This window comes from Manis pentadactyla, chromosome 5 (genome assembly GCF_030020395.1).
Source record: "Manis pentadactyla isolate mManPen7 chromosome 5, mManPen7.hap1, whole genome shotgun sequence".
Lineage (NCBI taxonomy): Eukaryota > Metazoa > Chordata > Mammalia > Pholidota > Manidae > Manis > Manis pentadactyla.
In genome coordinates this window covers 11,635,218-11,643,629 of record NC_080023.1, presented here as the reverse complement: position 1 = coordinate 11,643,629, position 8,412 = coordinate 11,635,218, and positions in this window count along the sequence as shown.

The window sequence follows — 8,412 nt, the reverse complement described above, 5'->3', positions numbered from 1 at the left end:
AGAGCAGCGGCCAAAATGCTGTCCATCGCTCCGTAAGCAGCCCCATCATAAAGCTCATTACTCGCCAAACTGGACCTGTCTGAGTCATTCTTTGGCCTGTCAGTTCCATCACAATTTGAGGGAAGGTGTTTCTTTTACATCTCTCCGGGAAATTCTCATAACACCAATACAAAACCCAACAACCCCATGAGGCAGGGAGTATTCTTGGCCCCATTCTTGGGCAGAGTGAGGCCCAGAGAGGATGAGTGAAGTACTCAAGGTCACCTAGCTAGTAGGTTGTGGAACTGGGGAGCTGGCCTTCAAACCCAAGCAATGACCTCCGGAATGCACCCAGCTCTACACCACGCTGCCTCTTAGCTGAGCAAACAAACACAAGCACACACCTCATTCCAGTCTCTTCAGAAAACCCCTGCTGCTAGCTCTGAGACAATCACTGTGGTCAGGGATGGGTGTGCTCTGATTAGATTAGTCTGAGTCTCCTGCTACTGCACTGGGGAACCCTGGCATGGACTAAAAGTGGAGCAGGGAAAGTTCTCCAGAGGAAAATCAGGATATTGTCACCAGACAAAGGGTGAATAGATGCTGAATTTCAAAAACAACAGAAAAGCATGCTCCTTGATGTCAAATGTAGCCCACGCATAGCAACTTGGGCAAAGTTTATATATTAGTCATTCTGAATATGCATTTCAAACCACCCAAAATTCCCCAAAATTCGTGTCTAAATTTGCTCAACAGATGTTTCTTGTAATATATTTACATGATTTCCTGGGACACTTGCGCTTTCCATTCTTATATTCTAACACAAAGAAGCTGAAGGTCAAATATCTCAGTTGGGAGGAGGAATACATTCTTGAATCATCTACGAAGCAACTGTGTGCTGTTTTCTCCACCTAGCATTATTCAGAACAGACTAAAAACAAAACAAACAAACTCAAAAGAAAGCCCCAAACAGAATTCATCAAAAACAAGGGTACTAAATATCAGTCACTGATTATTTTATTTTGCTTTGCTTTTTTAAAAATAAATTTGATTTTTTAAAACAGTTTTACATTCACAGCAAAACTGAGCAGAAAGTACAGACATTTCCCAGATGCCCCCTACCCCTACACATGTACATCCCCCCCGGAGTGGTATGTTGGTTTTAATCAAAGAACCTACACTGACACATCATAACCACCCCAAGTCCATCGTTTGCCTTAGGGTTCACTCTTGGTGCCGTACATTGTATGGGTTTTGGCAAATGCATAGGGACATATATCCACAATTATTCTATCATATACAACAGTTTCCTTGCCCTAAAAATCCTCTGTGTACCACCTGTTCGTTCCTCCCTGGCAGCCACTGGTCTTTTACTGCCTCCATGATTCATGCCTCATGAATGCTGTACATTTGGAAATAAATACACTATGTAGCCTTTTCAGATTGGCTTGTTTCACTTAGTAACATGCATTTAAAGTTCCTCCATATTTTTTCCTGGCTTCAGAGCTTATTTCTTTTTACTGCTGAATAATATTCAGTTGTCTGGATGTACCACAGTTTATCCCCTTATTTAATGAACATTTTGGTTGTTTTGTTTTGTTTTCTGAGACTATATTTTTCAACCTAAAAAATGTTTTAATTCTGTTTATTTTACTAAGCAATAATAATTCAATTTTATTTTAAAATTCAAAAACTCATTTAAAGCAAAGTTCAAATTTATATTTTAGAAAGATATCCTTTCTTGTAAAGCAACAGCTCTATAAGAAATTTGTCAAGCTCTAATGGCAATTTTTTGCCCATATGTAATTTTGAAAATTAAGGAGAATATGAAGAAAATGAAATACTCCCAACCTCATCACTCAGAAATATTGTTAATATTAATAATTTGGTATAATATATACACATATAGAGTGATTATACTAAGTGAAAGAAGACAGTCAAAGACCACATATGTATTTTTTTATTGAAATATCATTGATATACAATCTTATGAAGGTTTCACATGAACAACATTGTGGTTTCAACATTCACCCATATTATCCATCCTCACCTCCCCATTGCAGTCACTGTCCATCAGTGTAGTAAGATGCTATAGAGCCATTACTTGGCTTCTCCGTGCTGTACTGCCTTCCCCATGACCTACCTATATTGTGATTGTGAATTACTGTGTCCCTTAATCCCCTTCTCCCTCCCCACCCACCTCCCCAACCCCTTCTCTTCGGTAACCACTAGTCCCTTCTCAGAGTCTGTGAGACAAAGACCATATATTTATAATTCCATTTATATGCACATCCAGAATAGGCAAATCTAGAGACAGAAAGATTAGTGGTTGCCTAGGGCTTCACTGGGGAGAATGAAAGTGACGCCAGTGGGTGCGGGGAGGTTTCTTGGGTAGTTGTTTAAAATCTCAACTTAGATTGTACTGTGGTTGAAAAACTGTAAACATACTAAAAACCATTGAATTGTATTCTTGCAGGATGAATTCTATGGTCTGTGAATTATAGCTCAATAAATCTGTTTTTTAAAAAGGTCCTGCCGTCATGGAGTTTGCGATCTCTATTGCAGCTTCTCCCCGCTTAGGGATGTAATGTGAGACAGCCCATTTCATATTTGATGTCACTGGGGTAATTCTAGGGGGAAAAAAGAGAAGAAGGGTAAAGAGAGGCATTTAACATTTATTAGTTTATGGTACTAGTCAATGAATGGTGCCTTTGGGTGCTAAACCCACAACTTTTTCTGGACCTGGAAACAGGAAAGTGGCTTCCATAGGTAAAATCATTCATCCAGTGCTTTTTATCACTCTTAGGAGGAGGGGGAGGGAAAGAGCAAGAAAAAAGGAGGAGGAAAATAAGGAAGTAGAAGAGAAACAAAGGAGGAAGAACAGGAAGGAGGAAGAGGAGGAAATACTAACTGAGCATTTACCATGTGCCAAACACTATACTGGGCTCTTTATATATACCACATTATTAAATCCTAAAAATAACCCCACAAGAATGTAAATTAGTTCAACCATTGTAGAAAGCAGTATGGAGGTTTCTCAAAAAGCTCAAAATAGAAATACCATTTGACCCAGGAATTCCACTTCTAGGAATTTACCCCAAGAATGCAGCAGTACAGTTTGAAAAAGACAGATGCACCCCTATGTTTATTGCAGACTATTTACAATAGCCAAGATATGGAAGCAACCTAAGTGTCCATCAGTAGATGAATGGATAAAGAAGATGTGGTACATACACACAATGGAATATTATTCAGCTATAAAAAGAAAACAAATCTTACCATTTGCAACAACATGGATGGAGCTAGAGGGTATTATGCTCAGTGAAATAAGCCAGGCAGAGAAAGACAAGTACCAAATGATTTCACTCATATGTGGAGTATAAGAACAAAGAAAAAAAACTGAAGGAACAAAACAGCAGCAGAATCACAGAACCCAAGAATGGACTAACAGTTACCAAAGGGAAAGGGACTGGGGAGGATGGGTGGGAAGGGAGGGATAAGTGGGTGGGGGGAAAGAAAGGGGGCATTACGATTAGCATGTATAGTGTTGGGGGGGCACGGGGAGGGCTGTGCAACACGGAGAAGACAAGTAGTGATTGTACAGCATCTTACTACGCTGATGGACAGTGGCTTTAATGGGGGTTGTGGGGGGGACTTGGTGAAGGGGGGAGCCTAGTAAACATAATGTTCCTCATGTAATTGTAGATCAATGATTTCAAAATATAAAATATATATATATATATAAAATAAAAAATAAAATAACCCCACAAGGCAGGTCCTACTATTATATCCATTTCGCAAATTTGGGAACTATGGTGGGCACTGAATTTTCAGAGGTAGGCTGGTGAGCATTCTATCGGCTGGGTCTTGGGTTGCATGTCTTTTGTGCAGGCTGGATTCCTTTCCCAGAGATTTGGGCAGTAGGCTCTCTACTGGATCAGTGGTGTGATTTGGAGATTATTCCTGGTTCTTTCTGAAGTCCTTCACTCTCTCAGAGATTCTGGAGCTTCCTAATATCCTTTAAAGCAATGCTGGGAGATGGTTCTGTTGTACATAACCAAGAACCCTGACTGTGGCACAGAGAGTTCAAGTAACAAAACGGAAGACCCCCAGGTACTATGTGGTGAATATGGGATTCAATCCCCATCCACCTAATTCCAGCCATTGACTCTGAACCACAATACCCTATAAAAGCATTGAGCTGTGTAGGCTAGAGCTCCATGGTACAACCCACACTGCTACAGGGCTCAGGTGAGAAGCATTTTGTTCTGTTTCATTATGAGAATGCATAGGTATCAAATACCAAATGCTCTATACATATTGAAACTTCACTAATTAATAGTAAACTTTTTGATCAAATGTTGATGTTATTAGATTTTTTAATTAAACATTTACTCTCTAATGAACTCCCCATAAATGATTTTCCGTGATATTAATGGGCAGGGGTGGTGAAGAGAGGGCGGGTTTGGCAAGGAGATGCTGTCTTTAATAGGAGGACTGCTCTCTGTAACAGTCCTGGAAGTATAAGCTTTGTTCTCTTGCAAACAGTAGGGTCACCATCTCATTCAGCCAAAGTCACAAGGCAAAGGAGTGGAATGGTGTTTGACCTTGGGCGCAGAAAGATACACTGAAGAATGAACATCATGGAAAGAGATCTGGCTAGCCATTGCATGGCCTTACAGCACACAGAACAACTGAAAATCACTCCAAACCTCACCCTCTAAGGCCACCAGCAGAAACAACAGCTCTCTGAGGCCTGACACACCTGCAGGATGCTACAATAACCCAAGTTCATGGCGACAGCCTGACTGATCCAGGAAAGACTCACATTCTGTTCAGGGCACCAGCTTCACAAGGTCAGGTACTTTGTAACACGTTCTAAGTCAAAACATATCTCAGTCTTTCTAAACCTATCCAATATTCTCACCACATCCACACTCAGCTCATGCAAGTGGTCAAGTGTTATTTCCTGTGTGTGGCTTATACCACAAAATATAAATTCAATATGTTTTTTTTTCAAATGCATCCTAACCCCAGCCTTACCTTGGGATGCAAACCTTTAACCACAAACCAAAATGGCTAAAACCAAAATATTGGAGATTAGAAAGAAAAGCTCTCAGCTAGAGGAGTGGTTCATAGGGCTAGATCCTCCCTTCTCCTGAAGGTCTGTAATAGCTGAGTTTTACCGCAGTCTGTTTCCACAACCCTTTGCAAACCCAGGTCTTCTAGTGTTTTTCTTCTATAAGCAAAGCTTTCACCAGCCCACCCTGCTGTATATTAGTGAAAATACTGGAAAATGGTTTCTTTACATTCGTTTGATTATTGCTGTTAGTGGCGTTTTGCTTGGTCTTGCTTGGTTTTGTTTTTTTAAGCCCATGGTTATTTTCAAAATAAAGATCATTTTACCGTGTAATTTTGAAGCTTATGCTTATGTTGCAAGGAATGAGAGGATTTTTTAAAAATTGCCTTTGGAACCCTAGAGCATCCACCTGTTGGCACGATACTTGCCCTGGTGGAGGAATTGAGAGGTCTCAGATTCCCTTACCTTTGTTCCCTGAAACCTTTGGACCACTGGAAGTAAAAACTGCAATCTTTGAAATAATTAACACTCATTTCTTTGGAAGTGGTATGAGGTGTTTATCTATAGTAATAACCAGATGGTTAGACATTTTTTTCCAAAACGATTCTCAGGGACACATAAACACTCAAGAGATGTTCATCATTAGTAGGAAGCAGCACCTCTACAAACTGAAGTTTCTATCTGGACTTGGCATTTGTTGTCCTCCTTGGAGCTTTCCACCTGGAAATAACATAAGGCTGTTCAATTCATTGCTAGACTATAGAGATCCAGTAAGGGATTAATATATTAGTGTATCCGTGTTACAAATGCATTTATTCTTTGACCCACTGAATGCCCTTCTAGGAATTCATCCTACAAACATTCCTGTATCAATAAGAACATACCAGATTAGTCACTGTAATATTGCTCATAAGATAAAGTGACTGAAAACAAACCAAATGATGTTCCCAACAGGGGATGTGTTAAAAAAAATTATGTTACATCTCTTCCATGGAAACTATAAAAAAAGTGAGGAATCTATGTGTTGATAGAATAATCTTTAAAATACGTTAGTGACCAGAAAAAAAGCGATATATAAAGTTTTATATATCAAATGTTCCCTTCTGTGCAAGAAGAGTTAGGGAGTAATCATAATTATTTGTAAGAGTTTGTATTTCCACAAAGAAAAAAGTGGTTATCAGAAGGCAGGGGAGGGAGCAGAACAGATGAGAGCATGGCAGTGAGGTTTTTATGGTGTTTTTATTTTTGAACCCTGTATTTGCACTGCTGTCTCAGAAATAACATAAAAAATGAGTACTTATATTTCAAAACCGGACCACTGGAAATAGCACCTGTTTTGTATCTTACCCAGGCGAACCCATAAAATCACCCTTCAGTTAAGAAACCAGCAACAATTAAGTGTGTGTGCAGCAGCATCCTCTGTTGCTTCTTCATGTGACTTAAAATCACACAAATGGCATCCTTCCTCTTGGCAATGGCCCTTCTGCAGCCTCCCGGACCCGGAGAACAAAGCTGGCACACTGCAAATATTTGTTATGCCGCCTGCCCTTTGAGAGGAGCATTCACAGATACGTGCACACTGGCAAGAAGGCTATTTGGAAATGCAGAAATGTTTCCAAGCTAAACACCCATTTCCCCCCTAGCCAAGAGTTCACACAGGAGTCACAGTAACCCCAATGACCTCTATTTCAGTGGCATTTGAAACCTCCACTTGCTTGCAGAACATCAGCCCCTTTCCAAGAGTCTCCCCTCACGGTTTCTGCAGGTCCTTGTGGGGAGCCCTTCATCTCTGCTCACGCAGCCCTGTGGCTTCTATCAGGATTTTCCTTCCTGCTCAGTCCCCGCTGGTGACTTACACTCAAGGGGCGGTGGACCGCACGTCTCCCATTAGGCCTCCAGATCATCCTACCCTCTCCTCTCAACTCTGCCCCGGTGCCGGCCCCAGCAGCTCTCCCGGAGTGAGAAGGAGAGAGGTCTGGTCGTGTATTTCCAGCCAGTCCACGAGGGCTGCTCTGACAAAAGGCCAAAGATACAAAGACTGGGTTGTTTCCAAGTGACGAAAATGTCTCTCAGAATTCTGGAAGCTGGTAGTCCAAGATCAAGATGTCAGTATGGTTGCATTTTGGAGAGGGTCGCCTTCCTGGTTCCTAGCCAGCACCTTCTTTCTTGTCCTCATCTGGGGAAGGGGTGCAGGAGCTCAGTGGGGTCTCTGATAAGGGCATTGAAACCTTAAGCACCTCCCAAATGTCACCCTTCCTAATCCCCCATCTTTGGAGGTTAGGACTTGTGAATCAGACAAAATGAGTTAACATTGGCAATAAAAGTAAGTTAGAGACAGGGCCATTAAGGAAATAGAGTCTATGCATACCCTCTGAAACTGTTCTCAGAAGAATGCCTTATAATTTGAATTCTGTCAACCATAAATATCCTGGGCAAATATCCATTGCCTACAACAAAGTAAAGTTTTGCCTAGTGAGCAGCTTAGCATTCAATGACTTACAGCTACATGTAGGTTACAATAGTTTTATCCAGTCTAGTGCTTTCAAAACAACTGATATAAGCCCCCTCCGTGTTCCCTTTTTTGCCTTTAAAACTAAAACCTTAAGCCCTTTCCCCTCTTTGGAGTTTCCTCCCCCACTTGGGTTTCCTCCCAAATCTGTTCCCAGATTACAATCCCTAAAACCCCAAATAAATGTAACTAATTGTTTTACAATTTAGCTTTTTCTTTTAATCAACAGATCTTAACATATGAATTTGGGGTGTGCAAACACTCAGACCACCCCATTTGCCCAGCTGGCCCCCTCCTTGCAAGGCTGGATTCATTGACAGAAGGTCATTGCTCCCCTCAAGGTGGCAACTCCATGGATTCTTTCCTTCCAGATACCTGTAGCTACTCCTGCTTGTCCCGAAATGTGTTGGTGCTTCCTACATACTATCAATACCTATGTAAACGGCCATTTGTTAAACTCTCTTCATATGATTACCTTAACTTGAGTATATCATCTGTGTTCTGCGAGGACCCTGACCAACATGGACTGGCCCTGCCATTCTGTCCCATCACTGCCTTTGGTGACCACCTTTGCTGGAAATCTTCAGCTGCACAGAGGCTGGGTCACCGTCTGGTAGCTGAGTTCCATCGCAGTGTTATCTGTGGCTCTGTGTCCACAGTGCTCTCTCCCTAACAGAGAAGGATGCTATTCATAACTGCACCAAGTTACAGGACACCGGATGGCACTGTCATGGGCCAACCGTACACACATACAAGACCAATCTCCACTACAGATATAATGATGACCATCTAGTCCTTTCTACTTTCCAGAACTCTGTATTCTGGCAATCCTCCCACAAATGGA